Source organism: Hyperolius riggenbachi, chromosome 7 (genome assembly GCF_040937935.1).
Source record: "Hyperolius riggenbachi isolate aHypRig1 chromosome 7, aHypRig1.pri, whole genome shotgun sequence".
NCBI lineage: Eukaryota > Metazoa > Chordata > Amphibia > Anura > Hyperoliidae > Hyperolius > Hyperolius riggenbachi.
The window spans coordinates 269,002,835-269,016,567 of record NC_090652.1 but is presented as its reverse complement, the minus strand read 5'-3'; the positions used below and the strand labels follow the sequence as shown (position 1 = coordinate 269,016,567).

At 41.8% G+C, this 13,733-nt stretch overlaps 1 protein-coding gene and 1 long non-coding RNA gene across 5 annotated transcripts in view; one reads left to right on the top strand and one right to left on the bottom strand.

Moving 5' to 3' along the window:
- The window catches only part of LOC137525028 (uncharacterized), a 44,177-nt gene extending 42,764 nt beyond the window's left edge, over positions 1-1,413 (top strand). The window contains exons 2-3 of the long non-coding RNA XR_011022845.1: positions 1,026-1,185; positions 1,265-1,413. This is a non-coding gene — a long non-coding RNA (uncharacterized lncRNA). The remainder of the gene's footprint in view (positions 1-1,025; positions 1,186-1,264) is intronic.
- Positions 1-13,733, bottom strand: part of LOC137525027 (uncharacterized) — a 301,925-nt gene that overhangs the window by 217,637 nt on the left and 70,555 nt on the right. The window lies entirely within an intron of this gene.

Sequence of the window (13,733 nt, the reverse complement as noted above, 5' to 3'; positions counted from 1 at the left end):
CCCAACAAAGGATGTTCTTCCAGTGACAACTGAAAAAATTGGGTATGTCCCAGGACCTTCTGACCAGATTTTACTCTACCACCATCAAGTCAATACTATGCTCCTCCATTACAGTCTGGTACACGGGTGCTTCCATGAGTGACAGGTACAAACTGCTGAGGGTCATCAACACCATGGAGAGAATCATTGGTACCCCCCTCCCCTCATTCGACTTCCTTTACTCCTCCAGACTCAATCCAAAGCTACCAGGATAGCAAAGGACCCGTTCCACCCCAGCAACCAGTACCTTAATTTACTTCCATTGGGCCATCGCTACAAATCCACCTCCACCAGGACTGCCAGACACAGGAACTCTTTCTTTCCCCACACCATTCAGCTCCTCAGTTCTGGCGCCTAAACCCCACCACCCACCCCCAATAGCCCCTCTGCAAGCAACCGCGTGTCTATGTAAAAGAAAAGTATCCGTGTGTACATGTAAAAATGTATCCATGTATGTATAGTTACTCTGGAGTGACTCTTCTGCACTTTACCACTGTCTGTTAATTTGCATTATTGAGCCTGTCTCTGCCAAATCAATTCCATGTACGACCCCCTTGCACTTGGTGAATGAACCTGATTCTGAATACTGAATATTTTACACTTTCCTTTTACAATTGAACTGTCCAGAAAACCACACAGTATCCTAATGGCTCACAACCTGATCCCATACATAGTATGGGTAGTGTAGTGTATGGATTGCAGTCTAGGGCCAGTTTAGGGGGAGGGTAAATTAAAAGAAATAGGGATTTTTATTTAAAAAAATATTACATTTTAATTAATAAAAATTAAATTGCAGCAGCAATCAGAGACCACAAGAAGAAAGCTTTATTAGTGTCAACAAAAGGAGGTAAAACATCTGGACTCATACTTCTGATAACCAGTTATTCAGATTTATTGATCATATTTTGTTCTGTTTTTGGAGGATACAAACTGTCCCTGTTTCTCCTTACCCATGTATATTGGACGTGATGTTTTCTTGTTCCTAGTTTGTCACAGTCATGGCATTACTGTGAACGAGGCCTAAGGCTTTAAGCTTCTGAAGAGACAAGTATGACTAGATTTAGTCGGAATTGTAAGGAATCGTTGCTAGAAGAAAATTGTGAGCTTCTTAGAGGAACTGACGGCAAGATAAGTATTCATTTGCAGGTACAGCATGTGTTTATTTTAAATAATTGTACTCAGTTCAGGTTTCCTTTAATGTACTTGTTGTTTATTCATAATGCAGTTCAAAACAGCCTCAACAAAGAAAAAAATGCTTCTGATGCAGAGTTGCTCATATATCCACCCAGCAAATGTTGAAGATTGATTGAAAAGGAGAAGATTGCTTACATGCATCATCGTATGGAAAGAATGTGGCGTTGTAAAGTTACTGATGTGGAATAAATAATTTTATTTTGGACACATAAAACGATATGATAATAAATATGCTGTCACGACATGTATTGATTTTAAACCTCATCAGCAATTAAAATGAGCAGCCAACATTTGCCTTCTAATTTAAAACTGCTTTAATAGTTATAACAGTTTAACTGTAATATGAGAGATTGACATTTTTAATTGCCAATTTTTGCAAGAATTAAGCCTGGTACACACTTCCAATCATGATTGATTAGCACAAATTATCGTAATTCTGAATCGTGTTTCGCAATTTTGATGCAAAATCATAATGTGAAATTTCAGAAAATATTGTAAGTAAATTCATTTGTTATTTCACAATTAAGGGTAGTTTTCGTGCCGATTTTAGCGGTTAATAGCAAAGCACCTACGCATGCTATAGTCGCCAAACTTGCTACATATGTTAACCTGAATAGTGGGAGCAAAAAAAAAAAATTGTTTGTTTAGTAATCCCTCATACTTAATGGAGGCGGTAAAATTGGTTAAAATTGGTCAGTGATTGGCCAATCATAACTGAAAGGTGTACCAGGCTTTAACCACTTCCCAACTGAGGGGTTTTACCCCTTCAGCATTCGAGCAATTTTCTCCTTTCAGCGCTCCTTACATTCATTCGCCTATAACTTTATCATTACTTATCGCAATGAAATGAACTATATCTTGTTTTTTTCGCCACCAATTAGGCTTTCTTTAGGTGGGACATTATGCCAAGAATAATTTTATTCTAAATGTGTTTTAATGGGAAAATAGGAAAACGTATGGGAAAAAAAACATTATTTTTCAGTTTTCGGCCATTATAGTTTTTAAATAATGCATGCTACTGTAATTAAAACCCATGAAATGTATTTGCCATTTTGTCCCGGTTATAAAACCATTTAAATTATGTCCCTATCACAATGTTTGGCGCCAATATTTTATTTGGAAATAAAGGTGCATTTTTTCAGTTTTGCGTCCATCCCTAATTACAAGCCCATAGTTTATAAAGTAACAGTGTTGTACCCTCCTGATATACATATTTAAAAAGTTCAGTCCCTAAGGTAACTATTTATGTATTTTTTTTAATTGTAAATGTTTTATTTATTTTTTTAATTACAAAAAAAAAAAAATGGGGAGTGTGGGAGGTAATGAGTTAATTTTTTGTGTATAAGTAATGTATGTGTGTGTGAAAAATAGTTTAGGGTGTAGTTTACTATTTGGCCACAAGATGGCAACAGTTTAATGCGACCTCCAAGCGTCCTTCCGGAAGCTTGGAGGAAGTACAAAGAGGCTGGGATTTTTTTTTCTTTTTCACAGTGATCGCGCTGCTTAGCGAAAGCAGCAGATCATTGCGGGGGCAGAGATCAACGAACGGGAATGTATTTTCCCGTTCATTGATCTCCGGGCGAGCGGGCAGCGGAGTGCACGATCGCGGGAGTGCGAGCGGGAGAGCGGACAGCGGCGGTAGCGGCGGGGGTACGTATATCTACGCTCCGGGCGGGGAAGTGAAGTCCAAAGGAGCGTAGATATACTGTACGCGGGCGGGGAACTAGTTAAGGGTATGTATACACATGCAATTTTGAATGGCCAATTTCACCACTTCCATGTAGTATGAGAGCTTACTTACACAGTCTGCTCATAGTATTAAAAATCTGTTGGCCTTTATGCTATATGGAGGTGGTAACATTGGCCAGTGATTAACCAATCAAAATTGAATGTGTGTACTAGGCTTGAAACCTGCAATAGCCATATTTATAAAGTGGCGATTAATGATCGGCACTTTCAAAATTACACTTTAAGCTTAATTCCAAGCAAGAGAAAAATATTTATGTTTTGGACATTGGACATTGTGGGGTATAAGGGGTTGGAACTACTTTTGGATTTTTATTACTGTCATGTATCTACATCTGTGAAAAGTTCCATCATTTCCTGTCTAGACAGGAAGTTGGGAAGTCTCTTCAAGAATGACCAAAACCGGATCAGGTGATTTGGGCGCTGCGACCAACAGGTGTCTTATAGACTCCTATGATATTTGTCTTAAATCGGCTGCCCAGTCATTTAGGCACTGGATGCGGCAAGTAGCCCATAGGCTACTACATGCAGTGGTATTTAATGGTTGCAGCCGATTGCAAACAGTCGGCTACAACTATTGATTGTTTGGGTTCCCGAAGTTAAAGTGGAACTCCAGTGAAAATAATGTAATAAAAAAAGTGCTTCATTTTTACAATAATTATGTATAAATGATTTAGTCAGTGTTTGCCCATTGTAAAATATTTTAAATCCCGGATTTATATTCTGACATTTATTACTTGGTGACAGTGTTACTGCTGGCAAGTGATGTAGCTGCTGCTTGCTGTTTTGGCAGTTGGAAACAGCTGTAAACAGCTATTTCCCACAATGTAATAGGGTTCAGAGACAGGAAACTGCCAGAAGTACCTTGGTACTCAGAGCTTCTTGTGGGAGGGGTTTCACCACAATATCAGTCATACAGCGCCCCCTGTTGGTCTGTTTGTGAAAAGGAATAGATTTCTCATGTAAAAGGGGGTATCAGCTACTGATTGGGATAAAGTTCAATTCTTGGTCGGAGTTTAGGCATTAGGTGTGGGGTTAAGATAAGGCACCTTCAGAGAGGCTTAGGCATTAGATGGGAGGGGTAAGGTTTAGGCAAATACACTAAAGGGTTAGGTTAGGTGCTGGGTAGTGCAAAGTAAAATATAGGTGATTTTAAATTACCAATACTTTACTGTTTAGTGGCACCGCCCAATGCCCAATTGATGCAGTAGAACCACAATACGTACTCATAGAAACAGCAACAAACAGCAAGAACAGCAAGAATAAATGTGTAGAAAAGAGAAAAGGATAAAATCTTAGGCATTTTTTTTTATTGTTCATCACTTCCTTGCCCCAACAGCCCTTCCTGTCCCTGTGACTACCAGTTTTCACATTAAAGCCCCAAAGCACCAAGAAGGTCCCAGGAACAGGAAGTGAGGGCAGTTATTTTCAGTGGGGATTCAGAAAGTAATATCAACCCCTCAAAAGTTTCTAACCCCTTCCTACGTTGTTCAAAATGAAAAAAAAAAAAAAAAAACTCTTGCAATCGGGCCAGAATTTTGGGAGTAAGTCTTTCCCTTTCTTTGAATTTTCTTTTTCTTCTCTGCACACACAGAAATTCAAATGTAGCCTTTCTTTAAAGCGATTACGGGCGTTCCTCTTTAAATACCTATAAATGAAACAACACACATCTTTTTACCTGTCCTGCCAGATCCAGAGGGAAGGCAATAAATCAATTTTCTGCTCCCTATTGCTTTATTTGTTGCATATTCATTATTGCAGTCATTACCATAACTGGCTTTAGTTCCACTTGTGCATAATTTATGCAAAGTTCCGATTGTCTGCATGGAAGATTTAGAGCCTATTTATGGAAGGGTGTTTAGAGGCAGTGCTGATGGCTCTACAAACACCCCGGGTGATACCGCGCGGATACAGAAATCAAACACATGCCACCCGTGACCCCTTGTCGCATTTTAAGCCTCTGTAAAATTTTATAGCCCCATGCATTTGGCCGGTGACAAGAGTAGTTACGCTGCATTCTAAAATATGATTTACCGAATAATAGGACAAGGCCGCGGCAGTGGAATCCTGTTTTTAATACAAAACAGATGCATTACTGTATGCTCCTGCAAAATATATCACCTACATACTGAATGTATTTACTTCAGGGATTGACAGATTCTCTTTTCACCTACCACTCCCAGAATCCTTTGCCTGGGGGAGCTACATCAAGGGGCTTGTGGTATGAAAACTCATAATGATTTCCAGTAGACTTAGGAGCTGATTCCTAAATAGTGTGTAAAGCTGTAAAAAGTATATTTCACCTCAAAAATGTGCCTTTGGCTATTTACAGTGTTGGGAGGTGGCAAATCATCATTCCAAAGCAGCAGTTTCATCTGGGCTTACAGCCCTATCAAAGCAATGATTAGGAATCTCTGTCCTGATATGGGGGTAGAGTAGGGTTGAAAGACAGCTGAAGAAAGAGGTATATAACGAGGCTGCTGGTCTACTTGGCTGCAGTAGTGTCTGAATCACACACCTGAAACAAGCGTGCCGCTAATCTTGTCAGATTTGACAAAAATGTCAGAAACACCTGATCTGCTGCATGCTTGTTCGGGGTCTATGGCTAAAAGTATTAGAGGCAGAGGATCAGCAGGACAGCCAGGCAACTGGTATTGCTTAAACGGAAATAAACATGGCAGCCTCCATATCCCTCTCACTTCAGTTGTCCTTTAACCACATAACGACCGCCTAACGCCAATAGGCAGCGGCAGGTCGTATGTGATTTTCCATGTCAGTTCACGGAGGGTGTCTCCGTGAACAGCCTGCGAGCCTCCGATCGCGGTTTGCAGGCTAAATGTAAACACGCGAGGAAGAAATCCCCGCTGTTTACATCATACGGCGCTGTTGCGCAGCAGCGCCGTAAAGGAGATCGGCGATCCTCGGCCTCTGATTGGCCAGGGATCGCCGGCATCTGATAGGCTGAAAAAAGGGGGTGAAGTCTGATCGCCCTGGCTCATTCCTGATCTGTGCTGTGGGCTGGAGAGCCCACGCAGCACAGATCAGCGAAAACACCCCTGGTCGTTAAGAGGTTAAAGTGGATCTAAAATCTGGACATTCTCTCTTCTCTAAAAGATTAGCCACAGCATGATAAACTTTTAGAGGGGAAAAAGTCTTCATTACAATTTATGGAAATCCTGGGAAAAAAAACCTGAAGATTTATCTTGCCATCACTTTTCTGGGAGCGCTGAATGGGTTAAAGAGGACCCGAGCCAAAGTTCTAATTAAGAAACACATACAGAAGAAGAGCGAAACCTCTAAATACTGTAGAGGCTGCCGGTGTCCTCCTTGGCACTGCTCGCCGGGACCGTCCGGAACATCGGGGCCATGCTCCTCTTCTGGCATGAGGGTGGCCATGCTGCAAACACTAAAGCCCCATCTACACAATACAATTTCATGTGCGATCGATAGAATTCAATTGGATCGATTAAATCCAACATGTCCATTCGGGACTCGATCGATAGTGTGGTCGATTTTGCATTGAAAACTAACCAAAATCGATCACACTATCGATCGAGTCCTGTCCCGTTTGGACATGTTGTATTTAATCGATCCAATCGAATTTGATCCGACTGAATTTGATTGATCGCACATGGAATTGTGTCGTGTAGATGAGGCTTTAGCCCCCATGTCCATCTGTTGTACAATGTCTAATCTTACCTCAGGAAATCTGCATAAAAGAAAACCTGCTGTGATGAAACCATGATGACTGTTATACCTTTGAGGAGAGTCACAGGGTCAGCATAGTTCCCACTACTACGAGGACAAGGTATTGAGCTCTGACTGCCCACCCAGGTTAATTACCTCATCCTTTTAATCAGGGCGGTTTCTGGGCAGATGTTATCTAGACAAAGACCTGGGGCAACCTCTAGTGCACACCATCTGGAGCTCTGAGCTCTATTTCAATTGTATTCAAGCACATTAATGACCTGAGGAAGTGGGACTGTAACCCACGAAATGCATTGTCTTTTTGTACTATATTTTTCCCTGCATATACAGGCCCAAACCTGTATTTATAAGTAAGCTAACCTTACCTCACTTACTATTGCCTATATATAACCTATACACATTGTCTATATATAACCTACATCAATTAGTTTTGTGAAGGGGCACCAATAAGAAATTGATAGTTTACATAGAAATAATGTTGTTTCTCAAAATAAGTTTGAAAAGGATACACAAATTATAACTAGGCCATATACATGTCACTGACCCAAACTCACTGAATCTGTATATCAAATCCTCCAATAATGGCATTGAGGGTGTGTGTATCCACATTATAAACATTATATTGTTTATGAACAGTCTTGGTCTTTACAGGTTATAATATTGTCCTGGAAATCCAGGACAAGTTGTAACAATTGACACAGAAGTGCCCATTTAGGTGTTAGAATAACCATCCATCGCTTTCTTAAAGCAAAACTGAAGTGATTTTAAAATAAAATAAAAAGATACTCACCTATAGAGAGGGAAGGCTCTGGGTCCGATAGAGCTTTCCATTCCTCTCAAGGCCCCCGCATTCCCCGTTGAAATATGCAGCCATGGGAAGCTTTGGAGAGCCCAACTGCTCCCGAAGAGGGGCAGCTCTGTACTGCGCAAAGCCTTCAGAAGCCTCACATAGCAGTATTGGCTATAAAAATTCCATAAAGTACAGAGTGGCAAGACTCTGTGGTGCAGCTCCCATAGTTGACACCCTAGGCATCTGTTTCTCCTATGGCTTTGGATTAACCACCGTGGCAAAGTCCTCCTATTACGGCAGCAGCATGCACTTGGAATCCGCATGCAGCCAGCAGCAACAGGCACCATTCAGACAACCCTGATCTGCGTACAGAGCTGGTTTAAGGCACAATGGGGCCCCAGGGCAAAGGTGCCCACCCCACCCCCTGCATCATATTCAGCCCCAAGGGCCCTCAAGCCGGCTGCTGTTTTCTCCCCCCAATCTACTATGCTCCCCGGGCCCCTGGTCAGTATTGTAACTCACCTGTCACGGCATGCTGCTCAGTCTTTGCTTCCCATCTTCCTTCCCAGAGTTGGCTGCCTCTTCTTAGTGATCTGGCATAATTACATCTTTTTGGACATGGAGAAGTAATAGCCAATTCCAGAGGATGTAGACGGGTAGCACTGATGGATCAGCGCACTGGGATAGGTGAGTTACTGCCAATCACAGTGCAAGGGCCCTGGGGAGTATGGGGGGGGGAGGAGGGGAGACCTGGGGGAGGCCTAGAGTGCCCGGGACACTGGGGCAATTACTCCCTTTGCCTTAATGGAAGCGCCGGCTCTGTCTGCGTATTTGAGTGGTTCAGAATGTATTGGAGACAATTTAGGAAACGCACGGAGTAGCGGGAGGAACGCCGCGGAGAGGGTCGGGGAGACGGGACGCCGCTTATCCACCAGACCTGGGGCAGACCTCGCTGTCACACCATATGTGATGCGCTAAGACACAAGTGGAGATCACGTAAGTGCGCATTCAGTGCGCGGGAGGCTTTCAAGTGTTTTGCAATATTACACTATTGTGCTTTTATGTTTTTATATGGAGGAAATTTTAATATTAAAGAAAAAGGTGAAGAACAGTATCAAGTGCCTGAGGATATTACTTTGAGCGCTAGACCCACCTGATGTTTGAGGTGGCTACGAGTTGGTGAGCGCAATCTTGTTTAAAGGCGTGTGAGCACGTGTGGAGCACTTTATTCACTGAGACACGGGTGCAGTGTGTACATGTCGATTATACAGAGTCACGCTATGTGAAGCGGTTTTGTGTCATTTTCTAGGAGGTGGAGAGCGCAGTCCAGCAGCGATTATATATTACCTTAACTGGAAAAGTGTGACAGCGATCCCACGGTGTGTTGTAAAAGACTTCCTTGTGAGGTGGACACTGGTTCTCTGGTACAGCGCAGCCTTTTGTTTGAATATTAAATGTATTGGAGACGGGACCAGCACAACGCTTAGGCCAATACACTTTTTTCTAAGGGAAGTCAGACACGGCACTTTTTACAATGCTTTCCCTTCACATTTCCTTGAATTTCACACATACCTTGTAACACCTCTCCCCCACAAAAAAATGAATGATTTAAAGAAAAAAAGGTCTGTGTAAAGCCTCCTGCCCTCTCAGCTGTATTCAGAGGTTGAATATTTCTTGGCAGTCAGCTCTGTTTCCAGTATAACAGCTATTATAATGTATTTGCACAGCCTTCGCACTGTAATGCCCCATGCATATTTCATACACCGCAGTGCATATACATTTCAGCGGCTAATTTCCTGAATAAAGTCATATAAGAACTGTGTATTTTGGTTTCACATTCCCAGCATTTATTGAATAGTGGGCAGCTGACGGCAATGAGAGCGAGATTAATCTGTGCTGCAGAACTGCTGTTTTGTGACAAATCAGTTAGTCAAGTCACAGAAGCACCTGATGGATAATCGACGTGCCGGGATCACCCCTGGAGTCACAGGGACCACATGTATCAGCTGTAAGGATCCGCACCGTCTTTAAAAGCAAGTATTTATTAAAGCTCTTTAAAATATCATGAGTATAATCAAAGTGAACTCCGGATCACCATTGACGCATAGCGTTTCGGATATGCTCCTTCCTCAGAATGGTTCCAGTACACAATGTCATAATCACACATGCAATGTTCATTAAATACACAGACAGAGGACCTGATGGAAAACTGCAACACGCCCACCCTATCTGCATATATGCATATTCATGTCAGCAGGAGCCAATGAGAAACATATACCAAAATGTAAACACTGCAGAGATCCATGTGTACCCGACAATCAAACAAATACCTGCATCCGGCTGATCGCATAGCAGGAGTGTCCTCAGAGGCTCTCCACACTGAAGGCACTCTCTCACACATAAAAGATATGTCCCTCACATCCCACGTGCATTAGATCATTGTGCCTCCATGTCCAGTCAGCGGTGTCGGCTGATCCCAAGCTCTGCCGACTAGTAACCGCCTCCCCTCCATACTAGTTCACTCCCTTTGCCTCGCAGCCTCTCAGCAAGTTGCCCCGTGGATAACAGCCTATCAGAAGAGCGCCGACAACGTCCGCTCGTCTGGCTGTCTATCAACTACCCAATCAGCGTGGCTTTCGACTTCCGCATCAATTTCCGTATCTACGGAGGAAAACTCCGCGTCAAAACGGAATTCCGCATTCATATCAGGAATTCCGCATTCGTATCACACGCGGTAATACCTACTGCGTCCGCACTAAAAACTTCATCTGACGCCAATCAAAGGCCAGTCTGCAACGTCCAAAAGACACACCGACAACTGCCCTATCAAGCCTATTAATAGGCATATCTAAAATATTAAAACAAGCCGCTTGATTGCAAAAGTTATATTACTCACGTTACCACATTGGGGTTTAGTTCAATTGTCCCACACACATGATCTCCGCAGTTATAGCTCCACCTGCTGAATGAATAAAATGTAAACATACATAAATAAATATAAACATACAAAAACAAAGTTTTCATGACAGTCATATACTCATAATAAAATGTTAACATCATATTCCCTATTTAATCCTTTAGGTTCTAAAGTCTCCAGTTTTTTTATCCAATAATTTTCACGTTTAAGCAGCTGTTTATGTCTATCCCCTCCTCTCCTCTGTACAGGGACTCCTTCCAAAACCTGAACCCTAAGCTGTGACAAACTGTGTTGATGTTTAACAAAATGCTCAGATACCGATAATTCCATATTTTTTGTCCTAATACTCGATTTATGGGATGCTATCCTATCTCGCAAAGCTTGAGTGGTCTTACCAATGTATCCCATCCCACAAGGGCACTTCAACATATAAATTACGTATCTGGAATCACAGGTATATAAACCCTGTATTTTAAACTTTGTGCCCCTGCTGGGATGAGTAAAGGTGTCACCCCTGCAGATAAAACTGCAGAGGTGACAACCTAGACACGGGAAAGTTCCATTTCTTACTGATTTCTGTCTCTTTTCTGGACCTAAATCTCCCCTTACCAATATATCACGTAATGAAGGTGCGCGTTTATAGGACATGAGAGGGTAGTTGTAAAATTCATGTACATATGGCAATCCCTCTTTCAACATGGGCCAAAATCTATTAATGATTTTAGCTATTTCATCTGATAGAACGTTATAAGTAGTCACACAAGTCACCCTATCACTATAACCTACACCAGCACTTCCATATTTGGTAAACCCAGTTCTCCATCTTTTGCCAGTTCGCATCTCAGTATTACCTTCCAAACACATAATTGGGTAGCCTCTAGCTAAGAATTTGTATTTCATCTCATCTAAACGAGATGCTCTGGTAACAGGATCACTAACAATCCTTTCTATCCTTTTAAATTGTCCCTTAGGGATATTATGTTTTACATGGGGCACATGAAAACTAGCAAAGTGGAGAACTGAGTTCCTATCCGTTGGCTTTGTATAGAGATCTGTAATTAAGCAATCTCCCTGTCTGATTACCCAAGTATCCAGAAAGCTCACCCTATCATAACTACACTCGATGGTTAACTTAATTGCTGGACAACTCGCATGCAGCTGGTCCCTGAAGGCCTCAAGGCTCGAACGTGGCCCCGCCCACAAACAAAAAATATCATCAATATAACGTCGCCATAACAAAGCATGTTTAGAAAAAAGAAAATTTGAATAAACAAAAGCATCTTCATATAAACCCATAAATAAATTAGCATAGGACGGGGCCACGTTCGAGCCCATCGCCGTACCCCTCTGCTGCACATAGAATGAATCTCCAAACAGGAAGTAATTGTTCTTAAGTAATAATTCCAATAATGTCACCAAAAAAGATCTCTGTTCCCTATCAAAATCTGTACTGATTAGTAGGTAGTGTTCAATAGCCTCCAATCCTGCTTCATGGGGTATAGAGGTGTATAAACTATTCACGTCCATAGTTACTAACAAAACTTCCTCATCAAGGCCTTTCATATTGGAGATGGATTCCAAAAATTGTTGTGTGTCCCGTAGGTAAGAGTCCAAGGTAAGTACTATAGGATTTAGAATTCTGTCCAAAAAGATGGCTATATTAGAAAAAATCGAGTCCACTAAAGACACTATTGGACGTCCTGGGGGATCCTGGAGTCTCTTATGAATTTTAGGTAGAGTATATATAACTGGAATCCTGGGATGTTCTTTTATCAGAAATCTCTTTAGTTCCCCATCAATCAGCGACTTTTCTTCAGCCTGATCAAGTAGATGGCCAATCTTGTTTTTAATATCAATGGTAGGATCAGAGGTTACTTTCAAATAAACTTCTTCATCATTAAGCTGGGAAAGGAGTTCCTTCTTATATGACGTGGTATTTTGTATGACAACAGCTCCACCTTTATCGGCCATACGGATGGTTATTGCTGAATTCATCTTTAACTGTCTGATTGCTACTCTTTCTTCCTTAGTTACATTGCTAGTAATATGTGTTAACTTTTTAGCCTCAAAGTCTGTCTGTAACTTGTCTATACTAGTTTTTACCTGACCAATAAATCTATCTATTACTGCATGACTGCTGGGTTGGAATGTACTTTTATTCCTCAAACCCCATTGTTTCAAATTGATATGTTCAGTACATTCGTTACCTGACGTTGTAAAGGCCGGACCTATAGCAAAATAATTTTTTAGCTTAATAGTTCTAAAAAATCGTTGTAACTCAATATCTAACTGAAAAAAATCTGGAAAGTAAGTTGGGCAAAAAGATAGTCCATAGTTTAACACTCGATGTTCAATTTCCGTGAGTCTATGGTCAGAGATGTTCACGACCAGATCCACTGGGATCACTTTCGATTCCTCAATGCCATCGAGGAGCCTCCTCGCAACTTCCCTTTGTTTCTGTTTTTTGTACCTCTTTCCTCCCCTCCGCTTATACTGTCGGAGTTGTTCGATTGGTCGTCTGTTGATTGTAAAAAATCAGATGATGTATGATCTGTAGGTTCACCTGGAGCCCGAGGTTTTGGATGTTTATTAAATCTCTTTGGATTGTTGGGTTTATTCCGTCTATATGTGACATTAGCCCCGCCTCTCTGCCACCGGTAGACATACCCTGTCTGGTAGTCTTGTTCATCACGGTGGAATTTATTACGTTTCATATCTTCCAATCCAACCTCATACTCCTTGATCTTCATCTCCAGATCCTGGTTAAATTTCTCAAATTCCGCTTTTTCAAGCATCTCTGCCAGACTGGTTTTCAGATTAGTAATCTGTTCGTTCAACAAGGGAAGCTCTCTCATAATCCTCTGTACTGTTACAAGGATAGCATCAAAAGATGCCTTATTCCAAATCTGCTCCCAGGTTTTACAATATTCGTTACATTTCGGAAACAGTATTGGAGATACTTGAGCCCGCATATTCCTTGGGATTTTGCCCTCTCTATAATATTCCACCAAGGCCTTTGCATGCGTATCCAAATCCACATATCGTTTTCTCAGAAACTCCAGATCCCTCTTCGCAATTTTCGGGTCAGGTTTCTTCAAAAAACCCCTTCCAGCCGGAATCAGGGCCATAATGCATGCTGCATCCTCATTCGACAAGCAAAAAGAAATACTGGATGCCTTGTCACCCAATTCTTCCATCGTGCTGTCTGTATCACTCCTCCTGGTATCAAGTAGTCAAGTCACAGAAGCACCTGATGAATAATCGACGTGCCGGGATCACCCCTGGAGTCACAGGGACCACATGTATCAGCTGTAAGGATCCGCACCGTCTTTAAAAGCA